This window comes from Mustela erminea, chromosome 15 (genome assembly GCF_009829155.1).
Source record: "Mustela erminea isolate mMusErm1 chromosome 15, mMusErm1.Pri, whole genome shotgun sequence".
NCBI lineage: Eukaryota > Metazoa > Chordata > Mammalia > Carnivora > Mustelidae > Mustela > Mustela erminea.
The window spans coordinates 3,880,522-3,904,999 of record NC_045628.1 but is presented as its reverse complement, the minus strand read 5'-3'; the positions used below and the strand labels follow the sequence as shown (position 1 = coordinate 3,904,999).

General features: G+C 43.1%; 1 protein-coding gene across 2 annotated transcripts in view; it reads left to right on the top strand.

Moving 5' to 3' along the window:
* The window catches only part of MYO16 (myosin XVI), a 584,648-nt gene that overhangs the window by 51,058 nt on the left and 509,112 nt on the right, over positions 1-24,478 (top strand). Inside the window, exon 1 of one of the 2 annotated variants that reach the window (XM_032314880.1) lies at positions 16,622-16,669. The exons of the other annotated variant lie outside the window; for it this stretch is intronic. The gene's annotated coding sequence lies outside the window, so the exon portion shown is untranslated. Of the gene's footprint in view, positions 1-16,621; positions 16,670-24,478 lie in introns of those variants that run through there. 2 annotated transcript variants of the gene reach the window in all.

Genomic DNA, 24,478 nt, shown 5'->3' with positions numbered 1-24,478 from the left:
TTATAATTATAAAGCTTGAGTGTTTTACTCAGAACACACATGATAAGTGGATATTTGAAGATTGGGAACAATTTTAGATAAATATCGTGATTGCATGGGTGTTGTTTTCACTTGACATGGCCTGAAATTGGACTCGCTACGATGACCCCAAAGACCAGTTGACATGATTGAATGCTTGTCCCTGAGAATTCCTCAGCACCCTTGGGTGACCCCTTACTGTTGGCTGTTTGTCACAGTATTATTCAAATCAAATAAAATAATCATATAATAATCAAATTAAAATCAAATAATCAAATAATCAAATTTTAAAAATCAAATAATCATTTACATGTTTCTTACCTGTGACTTTAAAGACTTCTGCTATGTATATCTTCTCATTATACATCTTTACATAACATCTGTGAAAATACGAAAATGAAGCTAGGTATACTACAGAACTCTATAAGGAATGCATCTTTTGATATATTGTAACTTTCAATAGACGATTGATCTAACCACAAAGCTGTTATATTCTGTACTTTTCATTTTATGCTTTTAAGGTCATGAGTTCAATCTGTTCTTTCTTTTTTTTTTGAACATTTTACTTGAAAAATTTCCAGCCTACTGGAAATAGAGATAGGAGTACAGTAAGCCATCAGATAACATTTTAACATTTCTTTCTTTTATTTATTAACATTTATTTCTTAACAAATTTTTTTTGGGTTTTTGGTCCTGTGACTTTCTTCAGTGTCTCAAATCCTAGAGTATTTCTTTCTCAAAATGGGTTAAATATGTACCTCTAGCCATGGCATGTCTTTGTTTTGATATCTTATCTATAAATTCCCAGAAAGCAGTAGCACACTGGAGTTTATATAAATATCACTATTGATAGTTTGATTAGATATTGGAATTTTTAATAATGCTACTTTTTTAAAAATTTGTATTCAATTAGCCAACATAGGGTATTTTTTTTAAGATTTTATTTATTTATTTGACAGAGAGAGAGAGAGAGATCACAAGTAGACAGAGAGACAGGCAGAGAGAGAGGGGGAAGCATTTCCCCTGCTAAGCAGAGAGCCCAACGCGGGGCTCGATTGCAGGACCCTGAGATCATGACCTGAGCCAAAGGCAGAGGCTTAACCCACTGAACCACCCAGATGTCCCCAACATAAAGTATTCTTAAGAAACAGTTTTCTATATCTGGAACAAAGATGGAGTCAGGGAAAATTATTATGAAGCTCATCTACATTTTATGCCAGTGTTGATTTTAAAATAATAATAAATAAATAATAGTAATTAATAATTTTAAATAATTGTTACATTAATATTCTATTGTTGTGCATCAGATGTAATGTTTTCTTTACCCATATGTCAACACCAACCTGAAGACAGGTGTGAACAGATAAAGCACTGCAGAAGTCCCATGTTTGATTTTGTCTAAGTGATCATGCTTGCTTGTTTTAAGAAAAAACATTCTTCAATATCACAAGCCTCTCTTTGTGGAAGGTATCAAATGGATATTTGGAAAGATAAGAAAATTTATTATTGAGGGAATAAAGAGGATTCCTTGGGAAGTTTGGCTTGAAAGAAATTTTACGGTTTATTTTTTATTTATTTTTTAAAATATTTTAAAGACAGAGAAAGAGAGCACAAGCCAGGGGAACAGCAGAGGGAGGGCTCTCCTCTGAGCAGGGAGCCTGACCCACGGGGCTCAATCCCAGGACCTTGGCATCATGACCTGAGCCAAAGGCAGATGCTTAACCAGCTAAGCTGGATGATTAATTATAATCACCTACATTTATTGTGACTGTAAAATGCACAATAGTAAATACTTCTACCTTACTGTAAGGTTTAACATAAGTTAATGAAATAAGGGCTTCCTTTAGCAAAACAGGATTCCTTAATTTTCTTATTTGATCAAGGTAAATGGACCAGGTGAACTGATTACTTTTAATTAATGCTTTTGGTCATACAATTTGCTAATAGAGAATGATCATTTCCTTAGTTTTTTTTTTTTTAATCTCATACTATCATATACCATGTTAGGTTTTAATGGTTTTTAGGCACTGTGTATTCATGTGTTTAAGTTAATATTCTAATTCACGATGTAACTTACTATAGGAAGAATGTAGAGATCAGATTTCTGTGCGGCGGGCAAGTCACGGGCTTGTTAATCATGTAACACTCTAGATATTGGTTGACAGAAAAAGATGTGTTGAATCACATTTTAGGTAACAGGAGCAGTGGAAGAGGGTGGTGTCCAGTTTATACCCTGGGGTTGTGCCGAGCAGTGACCATGACCTGGACACCTTGAGGCAGAACTGGGTATGGTATCTGGCTTTGTGGTGCTTGGATGACCTTCCTAGCTTCCATGAAATGGAGATATTTACCTCCAAGTTTCCATGAGGACCACACGTAAACATGTGGGATAACGTCTCCAATATGATAAGCTCCTAATACGCACTAGGATTTGGTGGTAACGACTGCCATGATACTGAGATTGTGACCCTTGACCATGGTGGTCCAACCTCTTTCTAGCTGTGCTGTGCTGCTGGTTTTCTACGTAAGCGCAGATTCACATGGTTATAAACTACCCAGGTCTGACCGCGTTCTGTGTGTGAAAATGGGGGTGCAGACCATAGCGAGGCCAGGGGCTGGCTGGACATGACCCAGAGTAACAGCATTTGGATGACAGAGAATTCTGGAGGCAGCAAAGGTCATTTCTGGCCAGAAGTCCAGACGGCTGCATCCTGAGCTCGCCTATCCATCTTTTATTGTGGTTTCTTGTTACAAGAAAACTGACCGCCCTCTTTGGGGGCTCTTCTGAAAATAGATTTTTTTTGGGCAGTTAGCTTTACAGTCTTGAAATGTATTAAGAGGACCTTGAAGGTGCATCTAAGAGCTTTAAAGTGTATAATGTGTTTGGGGCAGACTTATCTCAAAGAAATCTCTCTCTCTCTCCCTCTCTCTCTCTCTCTCTCTTTCTCTCTGTCACACACACACACACACACACACACACACACACACACACACACAGCCCCAAATGTAGCTTATTATAAAACTTGGCTGGCACTTTACCAGTGCTAAATGTTTATTTTCCTCATTTGCTTTCTGAAAGTTAACTGAGAAAATATTCACTACGATACCATTGGACTGGTAACTAAGTCCCAGAAAGCTTAATTATGCAAACGTCACGGTCTCCACTGCTCCCACTTACCACACTGACACAACACAAATTACACCCCCATGGAGGTGGGGCTTATATTTCCACTTCTCACCTCGTCTTTGTTTCTTAGTAAAATCAAAATAATGGGATTTTGTATTTGTAGAGCACATATCAGAACTGACTTTCAGATCACTCAAGAAAGAGTCTCATGTGAGGTTGGTAAGTGGTAACTGTTATCCCTTGTCTAGGATGAAGTTAGACAATGGAAATCAGAGCTGGCTCAGAGTCACTTAGTAAGCTTCTGCTAGGGCCCAGGACAGAATGCAGGACTGGTGAATACTTGTCCACCCTCCCGGGTCTGCAAGCAGTTGTGTGTGTGATGTTACCAGTTGGCTCTTGTCAGGGGAGAGGGAGCCCTGATGGTAGTGTTTCCTAGTTTCTAAAGTATGCAGACTTCCACCAAGGCTGGTTTCAAGCTCCTGATGTGATGTTACTGAACGCAGAGTTGAGAAGAGATGCGTACCATTGACTCTCCAGGGACGTTGCAATATGGCCACCACCTATTCTTCCTCTCAGCCAGGAGAAAAGCTTTCTGGATTTCAGGCAGTCGTTTACAGGATCTTCGTTAGGTTATTTCCAAGAGCAACATGGTGGACTGCCGCGGTTAAACACAAGTAGGATATTCAGTGTCTGCCATCCAAGAGCTTGCCGATTAAATTGGTAGGCGGTGCGCGTGAAGGTTCGCCATGTTTTGGAAGGCATTGGTTGCCCGGCCGTGGGGATCTTAGCCAGATCTCTTCAGGCTGGATGAGCAGGCTTGGACTAAGAGATGGGATTTCAATAAGTGGAAATCGTCAGTGCGTGGACCGAGTCGTGAGGGCACTTCCTCTCCTCCTTTTCTACTCCGGATCGTTCTTTTGAACTTGTCACTGCCCCTTCGAGTTCAGACACTACCTCATTTATACTTTGCAAGAGACAGTGTGGTTTTGAGGGAAGACCATGGAGGCATCAGAATGCACAGCACCAAGAGTGAACCCTAATGTCAACTATGGACTCTGCGTCCATTGCGTCCAATGTGTCGATGTTGCATCATTGGTTGCAACAAATGTCCTACTGTGGAGGGGGATGTTGATAATGGAGGAGTCTGTGCATTGTGGGGGAAGAGGAATATGGGAAATCTCATGCCTTCCCCTCATTTTGTTGCCTTTGAATAGAAAGTGTTGGGCGAGTCCCTACAGTTTTTCATTTACCTCAGTCTAAGCTTTCTTCCTATATGAACTATATGGAGTCCTTTAGAAAGATAGTGACTTCCTTCCTTGCAAGCTTTTTTTTTTTTTTTTTAAGGAGAAACAGTGTATTCCAAGGCTAAAAGTCAGTTTGCTAGCATACCATGCCATCATGCTGTTGCCGACGTGATGGTGTGGTGGAGGTCACGTGTGGATGATGGTGGAGATGGGGATTCTGACGGTGGTGATGGCTTGCTGGTGTGGATGATATACAGGCAGTGGTCCTGGGTATGCTGGTGGTGCAGACCAACCACTCTTGCTTCCAACTGCCCACTGTGGTCTTTAAGCTTCAACACTAGCAAATGGAGTTTCTTGGAAGCTCATTAATTATTGTAACTAGTTGCACTAGTATGAGTTAGTGAAACAATGTGACCGAGAGATCCTAGCCACGTGTGTCTGTCCTTGTGTGCAGTTTCCAAGGTCCTGCTCCCACCATGGGGAGGAGGCGCTGATGGCGGCAGGCCAGCTGTAGTAGTATTTCATACAGAAATCGGCGGTTGACGATCGCACTGTACCAGTCTCTCTTCCCCTTGGCTATCTTTTGCGTGTTATAACACTTTCCTGTGGTGAAAAAGAAAGAAAAGGAACTTATTGGAGAAAAGATTCTGTTCTATCCAGAAAAAAATATGGCTTTGCAGGAAAGAAAAGTGACCTAATATTTACATGTTTTTCTCCCACCCTCTCTAATGTGGTTTCATGCCTAATATAAGCAATATCCAATCAATGGAACCCAGGTGAGAGTCTGAGGTTGAGGCTCTGTGTCTCTGGCGAGCCGCACAGGCCTTTCTTACCACATGAGAAATTTGTTTATGCTTATTTATGCTGTAATTACCATTTATTTTCATACCCTGTCGCAATCTCACTTAAAAATGAGAAAAACCTAAAAATTCTCTCTTTTTTCATAAAAAATTTAAAAAGACTGAATTGTATTCTTGTTATTCCACAAGCAAGCACTGGGTGTGGGAGATGTGTGCGTACGATGTCTGTGTGTGTGTGTGCACGGTGTGCGTACGCTCACATACATACATCTGATCAACAACGACTAGTTTCATTTAGGAGGAAACGGTAAAGAGGGTAATCAGTCAGAATAACTCCTACACCGTGACAGCGCGTCCGAATGCCGTGTGCACAGTATAATAGAAGCCAGGGTTTTAAATGGCTGTTTTGTTGGCTGGGAATGGTCTAGAATATCTGCCTTTTTTTTCTCACAAAGATTAAATGATAAGATATGATGATTACCTACTGGTTCCAATTTATTTGCTGTCAACTGGTTTTGTCCGGTCAGCTTCTACATTCTCCTCACACAGAGTTCCGGGCTTGCTGGTGAATTCAGAGCTCGTTTTCACAGATTAATATTATCTAACATATTGCTTGCAAAGTTTTTTTATTTATATTTTGAGGCATAAGATAACTCCCGCTGAATTATGTTTTATATAATATTTTGATATAATAATACTTTATCTTATTTTATATAATTTATAGGATGTAAGCCTCTACTCTTAGGCTTTTTTTAAATTCTATTTTAATGCTAGAGAGTATTTACAATACTAAAATTCCTGGAACATGGCCTGTATTCCCATCTGTTCAGGGTTACTTTTATGTCTCCCTGGAGTGTGTTACAATTTTCCTCATATAGGTTTTGGAGATTTGTTGTCTTTTTATATATAGACATGCATTCACACCTTTGAAAGTTTTTTTTTTTTATAGTAGTGAAACACAGTACCTTTCTTTGTTTATTATATGCTTCTCTCCTTAACAATTACATTCTGAGAAGAGCGTTTGTTTTGTTCTGTGTTGATCCCCAGCACTGTTCATAGCCCATGGTGCATAATAAATGCTGAAAATGTACTTGTTGAGTAAATGAACCGAGATACAACACCAGCTTCTTCCCTCTCCCTGCCCTTCCCTTCCAAGCCCATCTCTGCTATCTTCAGGCATGGTCTTGGGTGTCTTCATGATTGGTCTTTACTTATATTTAAATGAAGTTTATTACAGTTAACACTGAGCAAATAAATTCTAGAGCACAAATTGCAGACTGGTAACTTAAGGCAAATTTAGCAGGCATCTTTGTTCCTTCCCTGACAAAGTTTAATAAGCTTCGTTTCTCGTGAGGCAGCACCCACAGGAAGCCCGCGACTTGGCTGGCGTGCCCGGGTACACTGGCAGAGCTGGTGGTCCTGAGACTCGACAGGCCTATGTGGGTGACATGTGTGGCTCCCTGAGGATGACCCAGGCGTGTCCCAGCCACAAAGCCTGCTCTCCTCGACATTTCACCGGATTCTTGTATGAATCATTCATCACTCCGGGCCTCAGAGAGTACGTTTGTTTTCTGTCTTAATCTCTTGAGTTTGGTCTTGGCACCAAACAAGGAGGACCAGGCTTGAACCGAGAGCCTGTGAGAGGTTCGATGACCCTCTGCTTGTTACTTTATTTGATTCTCCCAGTGACCCAAGAGCACAGGCGTCTGGTCCCTGTGTTTCTGACAAAACAGCCACAACACAAAACACCACACAGCAAAACCTGGACCCGCTCGCCGGGCGTATTTCCATATTTCCACAGAGCCTCTCTGTGCCTAGTAGTGGCTTAATAATCTAGGGGAGGGTGATTTATCGTATCATCTATAAAATTAGTGTGTGGTCCGGCTTCTGAAAATCTTGTAGGTTAATCCTTGAATATCATCCATCACCCCAGAAACATTTATCTCTGGGGCTCTTTTTATTCTCCGTACCCACTGTAGTTTCCTCCACACGGTGCGTGCTCGATAAAGACTTGCTAATGTTTATTCTGGGTTAAGAGAGGAAGATACGAGAGACATTTTAAGTCTGAAGAGTTGTCTGGACAGAGATAAGACGTGGTGACAGCCCAGGTGGGAAGGCGTGGAGAGAAGCCAGGTTGGAATTTAACCTCACACAAGTGGGTCTGGCAAGTGTTCCATGGGACCAGCGTCTTCCCCGGGCACCTGGGAAAAGGGCTTCTCTGTCATGTGTCTGATGCCTGTCTCCTTACTTGAGCACCACTGCCCACGCTGAGGTCAGGCCTTTGTCTTCACCCTGGACATGCCACAGCTCCAAGCTGGCTCTTCTGTCTTGGCTTCACCCCCGCCCCGAGCTGGTGCACGGATCTACGTTAAGGCAGCTGAAGAGCCCTGAGCCTTCCACTTCTCTTCATTTCCTTCAGTTGCACCTTCATTACACTGTGGTGAAAAGAACCAGCATCTAGCCACTGCCCAGTCCTCTGTTGGCTTCTCTCTCCTCGTCCGGTCCCCATCATCCATCCATTCCTACCCCGACTCCTCATGCACTTGATTATTGTTCACTCGTGGACAGATTGTTTACCCCATTATCTAGAAAGATCCAACTACTGCCGCAGTTCTTTCTGGCTTAAAGTGTGTGCTTCACTTCATGATTCTGAAAAAATCCTGCAACACACACACACACCCACTAACATCTATCACAATATTATTACCCTTTTTAAAAAAGATTTTATTTATTTATGTGACAGAAAGGGAGGGAGAAAGAGAGAGAAAGCACAAGCAGGAGGAGTGGCAAGCAGAGAGAGAAGCAGGCTCCCCATGTAGCAAGAAGCCAGATATGGGATTTGATCCCAGGACCCTGGGATCATGACCTAAACCAAAGGCAGATGCCCAACTGACTGAATTACCCAAGCATTCCTCACAGCAGTATCTTCTAACTAGACTGCAATATTCTTGAAGACAGGGGCGCCTGGGTGGCTCAGTGGTTTAAAGCCTCTGCCTTTGGCTCAGGTCATGATCCCGGGATCCTGGGATCGAGCCCCACATCGGGCTCTCTGCTCAGCAGGGAGCCTGCTTCCTCCTCTCTCTCTGCCTGCCTTTCTGCCTACTTGTGATATCCGTCTGTCAAATAAATAAATAAAATCTTTAAAAAAAATATTCTTGAAGACAGAAATCTGAAAAGTGCCTTACTGATTGCTAGATTCTCATATGTGGCAAACAGAAAAATGCTCCCCCACAGGTATCACTGGCTTAATGCCAGACCCTATGAATATGTCATATGGCCGAAGGAACTTTGCAAGTGTGATTAAATGAAGGATCTTGAGCAGGAAGATGATCTTGGATTATCTGGGTGGTTCCAATAAGACCAAAGGTCCTTATAAAAAGCAGGAGTGCTAGAGCGAGGGAGAGAATAGAAGATGTCGCTGGCTTTGGAAACGGGAAAGGAGCCAGAAATCAAGAAATGCAGACAGCCTCTAGAAGCTGGAAAAACAAGGGGACAGATTCTCCTTGGGCCCTTTGGACTGAACACAGTACTACTGACAGTTGGATTCTTTCCCCCAGTGAAACCCATCTTGAACTTCTCAATACCAGAACTATTAAATAATGCATTTTTGTTGTAAATTTGTAATAGTTTGTTATAGTAGCAATGAGAAACTATGTAGAGGAGAGAGTAAGTATTTGATGTGTCAGCAGTGACTGGTAGAATGGAGCATATGATGGGACACATTAAACTTTATGTCTAAGGTACCAGAGGACATCAGTTTTAGGAAGAGAAAGAACGTTGTATTGGCACATGGTGGGCGTGGGGAGAGGGGGCATGACTGATGCTGGTACACGTCTGGGATCAAGAGCTTTCGGAATATTGAAATAATGGAAATACTGTAAAAAATTGTGGGGAAAAACACCAATACAACTCCCACTATTCTAGCAGACATTGAAAATGGTTAAAGTTCAGCAAATAGCACAGGGAGCAACAGGAACTCTAATTCACCGCGGGTGAGAATGCAAAATGGCGCAGCCCTCTTGGAAGGCATTTTAGTGGTCTCTTACAAAACTAAACATTCTCTTACCATATGATCCTATTGTTCTCCTCACTATTTACTCGAAGGCATTAAAATTTTGTGTCCACACAAAAACCTGTACCTGGACATTTATAGCAGCTTTATTCATAGTCACCAAAAATTGGAAACAACCAAGATGTGCTTTGGTATATAAATAGAGAAATAAACTGTGGTACATCCAGACAATAGATCATTATGCAGCACTAAAAAGAAATGAGCTATGAATTTATGAAAACATATGGGGGAATCTTATATGCATAGAAAAAACCAAGTGAAAGAAACCCATCAGAAAAGGTCACATACTATACGGTTCCAGCTCTGTGACATTCTGGAAAAGGCAAAACTATGGAGAAAGTCAAAAGATTGGTAATTGTTAAGGTTTTGAGGTTGGGGGGATAAATAAGCAGATCATGGAGGATTTTTAGGGCGGTGAAATTACTCTGTTTGACTATAATGGGGACATAGGTCATTATACATTTGTCCAAACCCACAGAATGCACAGCACCAAGAGTGAACCCTAATGTCAACTATGGACTCTGCGTCCATTGCGTCCAATGTGTCGATGTTGCATCATTGGTTGCAACAAATGTCCCGCTTTGGAGGGGGATGTTGATAATGGGGGAGTCTGTGCATTGTGGGGGAAGGGGAATATGAGAAATCTCATGCCTTCCCCTCATTTTACTGTGAACCTAAAACTTCTTTAAAAGATGTCTTAATTAAAAACAAACAACAAACAAAAAACAAATTTAGGATAGAGGCAATTTTGGTAATAATGCAAAGTAGAAGGAATAACAATGAGCCCACATTCCCTGCAGGCTCTCTGGCCCATCCTTGGGCAAGATCCTCTGGGCTTCTGTCTTGGGTGATCTCCCATGTATTTGGAACTGAATCCAGCTCTGTTCCATGTCCATGGCCTTGACAGGGCCAGCTGGCGGGCAGACCATCTCACTGTCTCTGTGCACCCACAGCCTGGATGGCTGACAGGCAGGAAGAAGTGAAGCATGTGAGCAGTGAGGAGGGACAGCTGGCCTCGGGGGCAGTTAGCCCCGGCGACACCGTCCCTCCCCCATCTGCTGTGTGACAGAGCTGCTGGGCTGCTCCTCGCAGTGGCGTCAGCCCTTTGGCAGCTGTGCCCAGGGTTCTTGGAAAGAACAAAGTCTTTGCAGTTGTCTGGTAGTCTGGCCCCACTGAACCCTTGAGTTTTTAGTTCAAATATCACTCGTGGGTAAAGACACTGAGCATGTGGGCTCAGTAATGTCAGAAAATCATCCTTCAAGCGACGTTGGCACTTAGACTTAACACCTTGTACCTAAATATGGAGTCTTTTATTCCTTAAAGAAAGCATAAAAATAGTTTTCCTCTCACCTGCTAGAGTACAAACAGAGTTTAAAATAGAAGAGCAAGCTGGCAATGTGAGATTCGCCATTTGTATCCGGTCATGACTTTTAACTAAGGCAAGTGGTTTTGAGTCACTTAGGCGCTTGGAGATGATTCGAGGGCTGTGTCTGTGGATCGGTCATAGAAATGGACCAAACTCAAGGGAGTAATGATTCTTGCTCGTTTTTACTTATTATACTTAGCAGAGCTATCCTTCTGTTCTAAATTTGCTTTTTCAATTAAAAACACATTCACTGAACCCCTGCTCACGCTTCGAAAATGAAATCACTGCATTTGGGAGAAAGCATTGCAGAGTTTTCCTCTTTGTCTCTTTGTCAGCAGGGTTAACGTGTTCTTTGAGGAGGCACCTGCAACAGAAATGCTTTATCCACACGAACTGCACGTGCTTGAAAATGCACTTGATGTCTTATGCAGTGAAGAGCTGATCGTGCTTCGCACCATGCGGCCCTGAGCCTGTGTCTTTTCAGGAATTTTCTTCCTTGCCTTTCGTAAGACCCTTATAGCCCCGTCACCCTGATGAGCAGTTCTTCCTCGTGCTCCTTCACGTGCTCATTTTATCCATTCTCTTCTTAAATATCGGGGTTCCAGAATCCAGACATGTTCTCAGTCCATTCTTTTCTTAAATATTGGGGTCCCATCTTCACTGTTTGCACGCTGCAGGATCCCTGGGTAGGTTCATCTTTCGGCTTCATCTTGCAGTTACACCTGGAAATCTCCTTGCCTAGGACTTCAACCTCCTCTGTCTCCTCTCTTAGACTCACCTACCCAACCGCGTAGTAGACCCTTTCTGTGACCGGCTCCCCAGGTCTGAGATTGAACTCGCGGCCTGCCCGCTTCCCCCAGGTCCACTTCTGCTGCCTTGTCCCACATTTGAACAGCTGGCCCCGCCTGGCTGTGGTTCCAATGGCTCATTCTCCATTCTCTCATCTCTTGGTCTTGCCCACTTGTCACCTCCTGACTGTGGTTCCTCTTTTTCAGTCCTACAGCTAAGACTCCCCTTAATGTTCCTTATTTCCCACCCAAATTGGTCATTACTCTCTTAACCCCTAATCTAGCCCTCCCCACCCCATGCATTCTCCACAGTTAGTCCAGAACTTTCCCACATGTCGTCCTGGTTTTGCTCTGTAAAATCTTCCCATGGTTCTGTGTTGCCTAGGGGAGGAATTCTTCACCCTTATGCTTTGTGAGAAAGGCCTTTTCTGATCTGATCCCTGACTATTTTTCTCAGCTGGTCTCTTATCATTCCACAGCTAATGCTGTCCTTCTAAGCATACTACCTTTTCTGGGCTTTCTTCGTGGGTACTGATGTGTGGGGAGTGGTCCCAGGGCAAGGGCGCTTCCAGGTGTACCTCCAGCAGCCTGTCCCAGAGGTTGCAGAACAGAAAGGCTCACGTCACCGAATTAAAATGCCTCGATCATTCTGCTGATTAACTTCACTTGAAACACACAGGAAGAACAAAGGAAGAGATGAGAGAGTTGATGTCTCTAGGATCGAACGTCAGGAGGCAGGTGCCCGTGCTAGGGTAGTCCGAGGACACCGACGATGACGATGGGGTTTTCAGGCTCCAAACTGAGGCTCAGTCCAGTGGCCTGTGGGTAGAAGGTGCCCTGGGTCAATGTCATACACTTTCTGTATTGAATTGTAGGTTCGCCTGGCTGCTGTCAGACGTGGAATTTCTCTGCTTTCCTTGGGTGGAGGATATGTGGGGTCAGAATTGCATGTCACCCACAGGTGACAGAGCTGTCACCCCAGAAGTGACAAGGTAATGGGTTGGTCCTGCCGTGGTTACCATCCAGACCCACACTCTTGTTCGGGGAAGGAGGTTTTATTTGTATTTACTCCATCTGTCTTTGGCCTGTCTCATAGCTCCCCCACTCTCTTCTCGGTTCTGCCCGGGCCCTTCCTAACCCAGGACTCATTGCTGCTGGATCTGGGGTGTGTTGCTGTGTGTTGCCAGCTGCCAGCGTCCCCGCAGTTGACCTCAGACACTGCTGGTGTATCTCCTCCTTATAGCAGAATGAACTGTCACGAAACACACTCTCAAGCACGTCTCATCTATTGCACACACGTGTGGCGGCCGTGAACTGTGTGTGCTCCACGGCCCAGCCCTCCCTCTCGCCCTGTCTGCCCACCTGCCCTTGGCCAGACTGACTTTCCTCCACCCTCACTGCTCCTCCCCAGAAAGCGTCCATGAACCTGCCAGTCTGGATCGGAAGCCCTGTCTACACTGGTCTCTGTACTTAGTGGTAGTTTACCCCAAGTTCATGTTTACTGATCTGGGTGCTCTCATTGTCCTGGGAGTGGCATCAGCAGGGATTGTGTGTTCCAGCTGTCGGATTCCTGAGTCATCCCAGGTGTGCTGCTCCTGCGGTGGGAACAGGGGTGGTGGTGTTGACGGCCAGCAGCATTGCTGTGGGTTGTTTTCTAACCTCGCTTCCCCTACCCACAACCCCCCCCCCCCCCCGCCTCGGCAGATACTGTTCAGGGCTGCGCCTCCGCCAGTGTTTAAGGGATCCCTGGCAGGTGTCTTGCGTGCTCATCGCCCCGACCTCTCAGTGGCCCCCAGGGGCGTTCTGCGGCCCTTCTGTGCTCCCCTTCTTCCTCTGCTGCTGGCGGCACTGGTGCTCTGGGGACAAACACGTGCTTTAAAACAGCCCCAGGTTAAAGACCGTTACTGCTGCTGGCTCCAACGTGCAGGCCCACCATCCCAGACACTCTGCCCTGTCCTGAAGCCCCAGCACTCTCCCCGAGTCACGGTGGCACTGTGTTTCCTCCAAGGGCTCTGAAGTTCCTTGGGGGTCTCTGCATTTGGGCACACAGAATCAATTTTACACTCTGCTCATCGACCCAACAGGTTAGCAAGGGCTGTGTGGACGTGCCAACAAGTGACAGAAATCGTACGCTATGGTCATACCTGGGTTTCTTGTAGTTTTTCTAGTCTGATTTCTTTTTCTTTTTCTTTTAATTTATTTATGTGACAGAGAGAGAGAGAAAGAGCACAAGCAGGGAAAGTAGCAGACAGAGGGAGAGGGAGAAGCAGGCCAAGCTCCACCCTGACCAGTGAGCCCCATGCAGGGCTCTACCCCAGGACCCTGGGATCCTGACCTGAGCTGAAGGCAGACGCTTAACTTACTGAGCCACCTAGGTGCCCCATTGGTCTAACTTCTGTGGTTCTGCCCTATCTTGTGACTCTGACCATCTTTACTTTTTTTTTTTTTCCCCTGCTTCTTTCCCTGCGTCTTTGCTTTTTCAACTAAAGGCAGAAATCTGAGGTCAGTGCTCACCTCACAGACTTTTCTGTAAACTCCTATCTCCAAGTGTTCTTCCTTCTTTTGCCTTGAGTTGCCCCCTTTATGGTGTTAGCTCACAAGTCTGAGCTACTATTTTGCCATCGTAACTAAACACCAGTTACAGTCTTATTCATCTCTACTTGGTGCTGGTTGTGGGCTGGGGGCGGGGGTGAGGTTAATGTGCTCCAGATTGTACTGGCTGCTCAAATCCAATCTTCATTTACCATCTTTTATCCCACACCTCGGTGCCCTCTACTCTTCTGCTGAAGGTCTCCCCTGAACGTGGAAGAGAGCTGGGTGTTATCTAATAAGTGCAAACTTCTCAGACTGTACAGAAATCTAAGTCTGTATTTGTTCTTATTAGCTGGTGTTGAACACCTAGCAGGTATTTAATAGTCGCTGTTGACTATGCGGGTCTCCTCAAAACAGGGTCATTAGACGTTTGGACCCATGTATGTCCCTCAGCCGATTGCTCACCTTTTCAGCCACTTCCTCCACAAGTTCTCATCAAGGGCTCGTGAGCCATCACTCTGTAGGACGGTGAATGAAGTCAGGGGCACATGCATTAGCTGAACTCAGAGGACATTTGACAGTGCTCAGGCAAAATGGGAGAGGTCTCTGAAGGGAAGTGGCTTTCAGATTTTTTTATCACAAAGCACATTAACTATTACATTTCACTCTGTGCCAAACATATTTATACACACACACACACACACACACACACACACACACACACACACGTACACACTTGTAACTGAAACAGAAGTGTAAATTATAAGTGAAGCGAAGCACAAGTTTCACAAACAATGCTTGTTACCATATGGGAGAGAGTCTGATATTTTCGAGTCTGGAAATAATGCCGGTTGCTACTCATTCAGCCAGTATCAAAAGCACAGTTTGAACAAGACCACTGTGGTTTACTTGAAACTGGGGACAATTGCCATTGATTCCCAGCTCAACGTGGGAAATGGTATGTTTACTCTCAAACCTTAGAAGAAAAATGTTCAATTGTATAAATAGAATGGATGAAAATAGGTAAATAAACTATTGAAAGGAAAGGGTTGAAATGCCAACTCAGCACTTACAAAGGCAAAGGGATTATGCAAAGAGAAACTGAAGGACCGCACGTGCATTTTCTCTAATTTTATTCTTATGTAGTGATAAAAAAAGCATTTTAAAGGGTACAAATCAAATACTTAAAAACTCTTAAGAATTAGATTTTCAGGGGTGCCTGGGTGGCACAGGCGTTAAGCATCTGCATTCGGCTCAGGTCATGCTCCCAGGGTCTTCGGATCGAGTCCCGCATCGGGCTCCCTGCTCGGCGGACAGTCTGCTTCCTTCTCCCTCTACCTCTCCATGCTTCCTCCCTCCCAATCTCAAATAAATAAAATCTTAAAAAAAAAAAAACACGAAGATTTGAAGCTGTGGAGAGGGAGGCACAGTGGGGGCTCTGTAAGGTGTTTGCAGATGAAGCCCCTGTAAAAGGACGTGGGCCACAACTAGCCTGAGGAAGTGAAGAGGGGAAGGGGGCATTCATCCTTGCGCAGACAAGGCTGTTCCATCCACCCAGCTTCTCTGAGGGAGGCTAAATGCAGATGTCCCCGGGGAGTTTCTTAGCATCCTGGCAGAGCTGGCTCCTCCCTCTGCTCCTGCTGCCCCCCTACAGGGATGGGAGCCCACAGGGATACCCTAGAGTGCAGGGATGAGGGACAGAGCACCTCTAATTCCCTGTCACAGCCCATCCCTTGGGACGTGCGAAACTACCACTCTTCAGAGCACACTGTGTGACCTGTGTCAGTCCATCCCCACAGACGAAGGAAGCAGTGCACTCATGCGACCTTAGATTTTCCTTCATTTTGTACAAATGTTCCCTCAATAGCATGGCTGTGGGTTGAATTGTGCCCCTTCCCCCAAATCTCTGTTGAAGTCCTAAACCCCCACACACATCCCGTAACCCCTGAAGGTGACCTTGTTTGGAAATAGGGTCTTTGCAGAAGTCATTAGTTAAGATCAGTTCTTAGAGCAGCCAGACTCTGGTGTGACCCGTGTCCTTACCGGAGACACAGACTGGGACATGGTCACAGAGAGAAGACGGCTCCGTGAAGCCAGAGACAGAGACATAGAGATGGAGGAAGCATGTGTACAAACCAGGGACCCCCAATGCCAGGTGGCAGCCCCTGGGAGCTGAGAGGAAGGCATGGATTCTCCCCTGGGGCGCAGCCCTGTCCACACCCCGATTCCGGACTCCTGGCCTCCAGAAGTCCAAGAACAGTTTTGTGTGCTTTGAAACCATGGAGCTTGTGGCACTTTGTCTTGCAAACCTAAGAAACAAGGACAGACACATCACTCTACCAGGAAGATTGTCAAGGAACACCACAGTGTAGTACCACCCGATGTCTCATGATGATCAATCAAAAATGAATCTTAGATTGGATTGTTAGTGTTGAATTATCATTCATTGGAATTAAAATACCAACGTTAAAATCCCAGGCTCAGAATGAGCAGAGAGGCCCCTCTGTGAGGGCGCGGTGCTGCTATTTGCATGAGGCAGTGCACCGTACACCCGGACCTGAACCACGCACCCAGCAGCCTGTTACCATGTTGCACGGTTGCTATGGCAACATCAAACCAATGAATGGACCACCTCCCGGAGACAGGGAGGTGAGTGAGTGTGAAATTGATTCAGTTGTAGCAGGAATATACTCAAGCCACATTTGTCAGGATACAATTTCTGGTAGGAAACTGCATTTTTAATTACATAGACATGATGCTTTTCATATTAAATATTTACTTTGGAGATTCTAGTAAAATGGTATTCAAAAACTAAGTGCGCTGGGCAATTTTGTGCTTTTTGTGCATGCTTTGCACTTAATTTCACATTAACACTGGTTTTTGTTGCCATTCATTGAAATTTGGGTATCTAAAGTGTAATTTTTACATTGAAATGAATATTTTAATTTTGTGCCCTGATGTTAAACTGCTTTTATTTGCTCATTTTACATGAACATATTTGGCAAATGACTTTTTAGGATAAACAAATGAAAGTTGTTACATACATATACTTATATATATTTTTTATTTTTGGATAACATTTAAAAATTGCGTTTCGCATTGAGTGGTACAAAATATCACAAGTAGTATAAATCAGTCAAAATTTAAGCAAGTTTTAAATAATTTAATAATTAAGCAGCCTACTATCGGGCTTCATAAAAAGTAGTCACATGACTTACTACTTAATTGTGTTCAGAACTCATTCTTAGACTGCAGTTAGTACGCAGTGTTACTCTGAGTATGAAATCTTGATTGATGTGATGCTTTATAATAAATGGCTTATTTAGAGTAATCTGATAAAATGAATAGACTCGCTTCCTTTCTTGTCTTACTTACAATGCGTACACTAGGCTTTGTCTGTCCCACGAGGTTGCTGAACACACTAGAGAGAGAAGAAGGATCGCTCTGTGATGTGGTAATTACTGTCTGCTGTGAAACGCAGTTCCTATTAACAAAATATATTTATCAGGCCTCATCAGTTTGAAGGGAGAACGTGTCTCATCTGGGGGACATGCCCATGCTAAGGACTGTCTACCTTCCCATTAGTTCAACTTGTAGCACAGAAGAGCATGACTTGTTTACATAACAGAAACCAATATTTGCTCTGCCTTATTCTCTTGGCATAGACTTCCAAGGACAATGTTTGCCAGATCCTGGCAGAGTGCTTGCTGACGATGCATTTCTCCGTGGGAGAGGAAACAGAGCTTTTATGGCTTTCTGAGAGTTGTATGCGGACCCCTTGATGTTTCGTACCGACCAAAACCAGGGTTGGTTATTATGAAATGAGTTTCCTTTTGTTTCGTGACCTGGGATGGTGATCATAGCCTGCTATCTCTTGGGAGGCATCAGCACACTGACGTGACGCTGTCAGTCAGATGGTCCTCGGTACTCGGTCACATCCACTCCGGGCCAGTTGTCATTACCACGTGCGCACCCACGTAGAGCCGTGGGCACCCACATTTGGGAGAATCGTGTATTTGAAATACTAAGTAAGACAAGCCGCTCAAGCAGGCAAGCCAAACAAATCTGGCACAGAGTCACTTCCTGAATAATGGTACATTGTCTGGTATGGGGTAGTAAGCCTATTCAATACGGGATCTCAGGAGATAAGGGAATTATTTCTAAATAAAACCTGACTCCTTCAGTGTGTTCCTAGCACCCCTGAATCGGGACTGTGATCATCTAGACCTTTGAGTTTCACCTGCCTGTAGAAGGTTTTCAGAATAGGCACCAAGCTGTCAGAGGACATAAGAAAAGGCAGGAAGAAGAGAAAAGGGGTTTACACATCTTGACATCCCCGCCACAGTGCACAGCGGGTTATCATTTAATGTTGATTTTATGGATGTAACAATTTATCAATGAGTTCTGTTTTTAGGAAACTTGCTACGGAAGTGCTGAGGGCCCTAGCATTTAAAATCTTCATAGACAATCACGATACGATTCTGACAGGCTTGTATGGACCAGGGCTGGTCTGTGAATTTCTGTGTGTGCCTGGTCTATAAGAAGCAGAGGCATCGACAGAATGTGCTTTGAAGTATTTGGACTAATATGACGTTGCCACGACATCGATTGCCTGATTAGGAGACTCATGGCATTAGCTTAAAGAAGATCGGGTATGACTGATCCTAGGCGGTGTGTCGTAGTAGGTGGTGGTGTGTGCTTCCTACTTGGGCAGAATCGCACCTATTTTTAGCACATTTTTTAATTGACGTGTGAAAAGATGTAGATACTTAACATATATAACTCAGTGAGTATGCAGAGAAGTGTACCCCTATGAAACTATCACCAAAATCAAGGCTGCAGATATATGCGTCTCCCCCCAAAGTCTCCTCCTTTCCCCTTATTATTATTGTCGATATTAGTGTGTGTGTGTGTGTGTGTGTGTGTGTGTGTGTAGTAAGAACATTTAATATAAGACGTACCCTCTCGGCAAATTTTAAGTATAGAATACAGCATTGTCTACTACAGGCAGTGTGCTGTGCACTGGATCTCCACAACTTATTTATCTCACAGAACTGAAACTTGGTACCCTTGGACCTTCCACTCCCTGTTCCCCCTGCCCCCAACCCCTGGCAGCCATCATTCTGGTCTCTATTCTCTGACTTTGACGATTTTAGATTCCACACATAAGTGAAATCCTATAGTATTTCTCATTGTGTTTGGTTTATTTCATTTAGCATAACACCCTCAAGGTCCCTCCTTCTATGTTCTTGCAAGTGGCAGGACGACCTTCTTTTTCATGACTGAGTGATATTCCATGATGTTTTCTCCATTCATTCCTCTGTTGATGGGCACCTAAGTTGTCTCTGTACCCTGGGTGCTCACAAACATGGCAGGGCACGTGTCCCTTCCAGGTCCTGATTTCAGTCACAGTACCACACATATACTGATAATTAATTTTTTTATAGTTTATTTACACAAATAATATAAGAAACACTGCAGAGATGAAAGGCTTATTTATTTCAAAAGACCTAATGCCATAATTTGATAAATATGAACTATAACATATGTAATCCAAAACATATGCATTTTAAAGATTTTATTTACTTATTTTAGAGAGAGAGAGGGGGAGACAGAGTGTGAGGAGAAGAGAGGAACCGAGGGAAAGGAAGGGGGAAAGAATCTCCAGCAGATTCCCAAGCCAAGTGTGGAGCCTGATGCAGAGCTCAGTCTCACAACGCTGAGATCATGGCCTGGGCTGAAACCAAGAGTCTGGCGCTTAACTGACCGCCCAGGTGCCCCTGGAAGAGAAAATAATTCTGACAATGATAAACAGTAAGGATAAATACAATGAAAAACTGCCAACCGCTGAGTACTGAACATGTTTTGGGTAACACGGAGGGATTTCCACCCAAGTTATATTACTTAATTCTTAAGGAAACCTCTAAAGTAGGTGATATTATTTTCATTTTAGAGAGGACAAAATAAAAAGATGGGGTGGTTTTGTTACTTGCCTGAACTTTTATCACAAATGGTAGATCTGGGATTCAATAATTTTCTCTAAATCTAGAGTTCTCCTCCCCAGACTGATGAGAAAGAAATATTTAAGTGAATGGACATTTAACGTGATAAAAAATAGATGAGTGGAGGGAGTGGAAGGAGAAATTTTAAAGTAGAAGCAAAATGTGTGTATAGATCTGGGGTTGAAATCGGTCAGGTCTGCTTCCATGTGGGAATTAGAGCAGCTTGATTAGGGTAGAAAACTAGTTAGTGCAGAATACTAGAAATAACCCGGGGAAGTGGGATGTGGCCGGTAAATGGATGCATTTAAATGCCAAAAGATTGCATTTAACAATGAGGAAATAATATTTTTTAGCCCCCCAAAATTGCACAGAGAAAGATATTTTTAGTCGTTCATTTTAATGAGTTAGGTGAGGAGAAGCAATAGGTAGGACAAAGGGTAAGGAGAGGGTATGGAATAGTCTGACCTTGAGATTATAAGACAGAAAGTCAGGATGGGGACAGAAGTGGAAGGGGAGGACAGTTTAGAGAGGGATCGGGAGAGCTGACACAGGTGGTGAGTAGGTATGAAGGGAGAGAGGACCTGCAGATGCCCACTCCAGTTCCTGGAGCCAGGACCCCTGGAGGAAAGAAGAGTCCTTGATGGCTCATGGGCAGTTGATGAAGGAGAGTAGCTTTATCCGCCCAGGCAATAAAATTGATTATCTGTATTGAGATACAGCAAGAACTGCAAATAAAAATGGCCAGTAGACATATGAAAATATGAAGACAAAATCTGGACATGGAAAAAATGTCTTATAATTACCTGAACACCACTAAGATAACTGCAAAGGAGGTTAGTTTTGGTGCCAACAAGCTTTATGGAGTAACATGAAGAGATCTGGGTAAATGAAACAAAGCTTATGAATTTGTGGGCTTTTTGTTTTTATTTATTTATTTATTTATTTATTTTTATTTTAGAGAGAGGGGAGAAAACTGGGGGAGAGGGGCAGAGAGAAAGCGAGAGAGAGGATCTTAAGCAGGCTCCAACCCCAGCGTGGAACCTGACCTGGGGCTCCAGCTTAAGACCCTGAGGTCCACCAACTGAGCTAAAATCGAGAGTGGGACTCCTAACCGACTGAGCCACCCAGGTGACCCATGAATTTATGTTATGGATGATGGTAAATTATGAACAGATGCAGCTAAGTCAGCTCTTAACATCTTCATTGAGATATAATTGACAAACTGGAAGAGTCACCCCTTCAAAGTGTATAATTCAACCATTGTGCAACCATCACCACAATGAATTTTAGAGAACTTTCATCACTCCCCCCCAAGTATCCCCATACCCAGTGGGAGTCATTTCCCTGTCCATCCTACCTAGCCCAGGCAACCACTGAGACACTTTTCTTTATGAATTTCTGGCTGATACTGGGCACCTGATATAAATGGAATCATGTATGTGTGGCCTTTTGCGACGGGCTTCGTTCCCTGAGCATAATGTTATAATGTCGCCCGTTTCGAAACTTTGTCTTCCACCCTGACTAGTATTCCTTTGTACGGCAATAACCACATCTTATTTTTCCACTTATCAGCTGATAGGCATTTCTGTTGTTTCCACTTTTTGCCTCTTAAAAATAAGGTTGCTATAAGCAGTCATGAACAAGTTTTTGGAGGGTGCAGGTTTTCATTTCCTTTGGGTGCACATCGAGGGGTGTAAATGCTGTGTCATATGGTAACTCCAATTTTAGCATCTGAGGAGCTGCCAAATCGTTTTCTAAAGTGACAGCAGCATTTTAATATCCCACCAGCAATGTAAAAAGATTTCAATATCTTCATATCCTTGCCAACACTTACTGTTTTCTGAATTTTGATTATAGCCATCTGAGTGGGTGCGATGTTGTATTTCACTGTGGTTGTAATTTGCATTTCCCTAATGACTAATGACGTTCAGCATATTTTTCGTGTGCTTATTGGCTATTTGTATATCTTCTTTGGAGACATGTCTATTCACATCCCTTGCCCATGATTTCCTTGTGTTGTCTTTTTACTGAGTTGTAAATGTTCTTTATATTCTGAATACCAGTGGCTTAAAGCATATGTTTTTCAAATACTTTTCCCTCATATCATTGTCTTTTCACTTGGATGATGGTAGCAACTGCATGAAAAATGTTGAAAAGTTTGCCGTCATCGAAATAATCTTTTTTTCCCTCCACTTGTTCTTTTAGGTTCATATCTAAAAAAAACATCATTTAATCCAGGGCCACAAAGCGTATCCCTGCATTTTCTTCTAAGACTTTTATAGTTTTCTGTCTTACATTTAGGTCTGTGATCCAGCTTGGGATAATTTTTGTGTCTGGTATACAGAAGGGTCCAGCCTCATTCTCTTGCACGTGGATACCAGGTTGTTCCAGCATCCTTGTTCGAAAGCTGTTCTCTCCCTTATGTGCGACTTGTCAAAATTCAATGGACCGTTAACATAAAGGTTTTTTAATGGGCTCTGAGTTCTGCTCCATTGACCTATATATGTGTGTTTGGGCCTGTACTACGTTATCTTGATTACGGTAGCTGTTCTGTAAGGTTTGAAATTGGAAAATGGAAGCCCTCTGATTCGGTTCTTCCTTTCAGGATTGTTTTGGCTACTTGGGGCCCCTTGCCTATTCACGTACATGTTATGATCAGCTTGTCAATTTCTTCACAAATCCAGTTAGAAGGTCGACCGTGTTTGTGTTGAGTTCATACATCATCCTGGAGAATATGGCAATCTTAGCAGTATGATGGGTTCTTACCCATGGATGTGAAATGTCTTTCCATTTATTTCAATCTTTAATTTTTTAACAATGTTTTGTAGGTTTCTATGTACAAATCTTGGGCTTTTATTAAATTTATTCCTAAGTATTTGCATTACTTTTGTTGCTATTGTAAATGGAATTTTATTCTTTTTTAACAAATATTTATCTATCTATCTATTTTTTATTTGAGAGAGAGCATGTGCATTCATGCATGTGCCAGGAAGGAGGGAGGAGGGGGAGAGGGGAGAGGGAGAGGAAGTTGGAAAGAATCTCAAACAGACTCCATGTTGAGCAGGTTGCCCGACATGGGGCTTGATCTCAGTACCCTGAGATCATGACCGGAGCTGAAATCAATAGCTAAATGCTTAACTGACCAAGTCACCTAGGCACCCCTATAAAAATAATTTTAAAATTTGGTTTATTCATAATGATTGTACATAAACACAATGGATTTTTGTATGCTGCTCTTGTATTCAGCAAACTTGCCAAACTCTGTTGCTGGATCTAATAGATTTTTGAGTATGATTTCCTTAGGTTTTCTATATGCAAGATCATGTCTTCATCAAGAGATAGTTTTGCTTCTTATTTCCAGTATGGATGGCTTTTGTTTTTGTTTACTGTCTCATTGTCCGGGCTAGAACCTCGATTGCAATGCTGGGTAGAGGTGGTGAGAACAGGCCTCCTTGTCTTGTTCAGATCTTTGAGGGAAAACTTTCTATTTTTCACTATTAAGTGTGCAGCTAGCTCGGGGTTTTGTAGATGCCCTGAATCAGGTTGAGGAAGTTCCTTTGTCTTCCTATTTTGGTGAGCGTTTCTGGCAAAGAATGTTGTTGGATTTTATCAGATGTTTTTCTGTCTCTTGAGGTGATCACATGGTTTTTGGTCCTTTCTGCCCGCACTATGGTGTATTGGTTCCTTTTCATATGTTAAACCAGTTTGTATTTCTGACATAACTTCTACTTGGTCATGGTGTATAATCCCTTTTGTAAGTTTCTGGATTTCATTTGCTTGTATTTTGTTGGGCATTTTTGCATCTATATTCATGAAACACCTGTCTATAGGTTTGTTTTCTTTTTCTTTCTTTTTTTTTTTTATGATATCCACCTGGTTTTGGTAATACTAGCTTCACATAACAGAGTGGGAAGCACTTTCTCTTCTTCCATTTAAAAAAAATATTTGTGAAGAATTGACATTAATTCCATCTGAAATGTTTTCTGTAACTTCCAGTAAAACCAAGTGGGCCTGGGAAGTTAACATTGGAAACTGGGTCTTCTACTTGTTTGTCTAGTCTGGGCACAAGAGTCTGAAATGCTTCATAGGTCCTTAAATCCATGTGTCTAGCTGAGGCAATCATAAAAGGAAGGCTTATTTAATTCAAGACTTTATGAAAATTAGAAATATCATATTGTGAATGACTAAATCTGCTCATGATTTTAAATGGCACAGTTGTGGCTAAGAGTGTTTCCTCTTCTCTGGTCTAGATATCTATTACTCTGTTTTCCAGTATTCTCTTCGGTAATTCTCTACTGAGATTGGGGATTTCCTTTGAGATCATCATTTTTTTTTTTGGATTAAAACATCTCTTGGGACTGTTATGCACTTGCTTAAAGTTAGCTTGATGGACACAACACTTACCAGAAACATTTTAAGGAGGGCTGAGGTGACACTGACTAAGCCATTGTAATTTCGGATTTTGGAGTAATTAAGTATGAGTAAGCCCAGATCTGATTAGGTGAGCCTTTTGTATTCCTAAGGCAAAA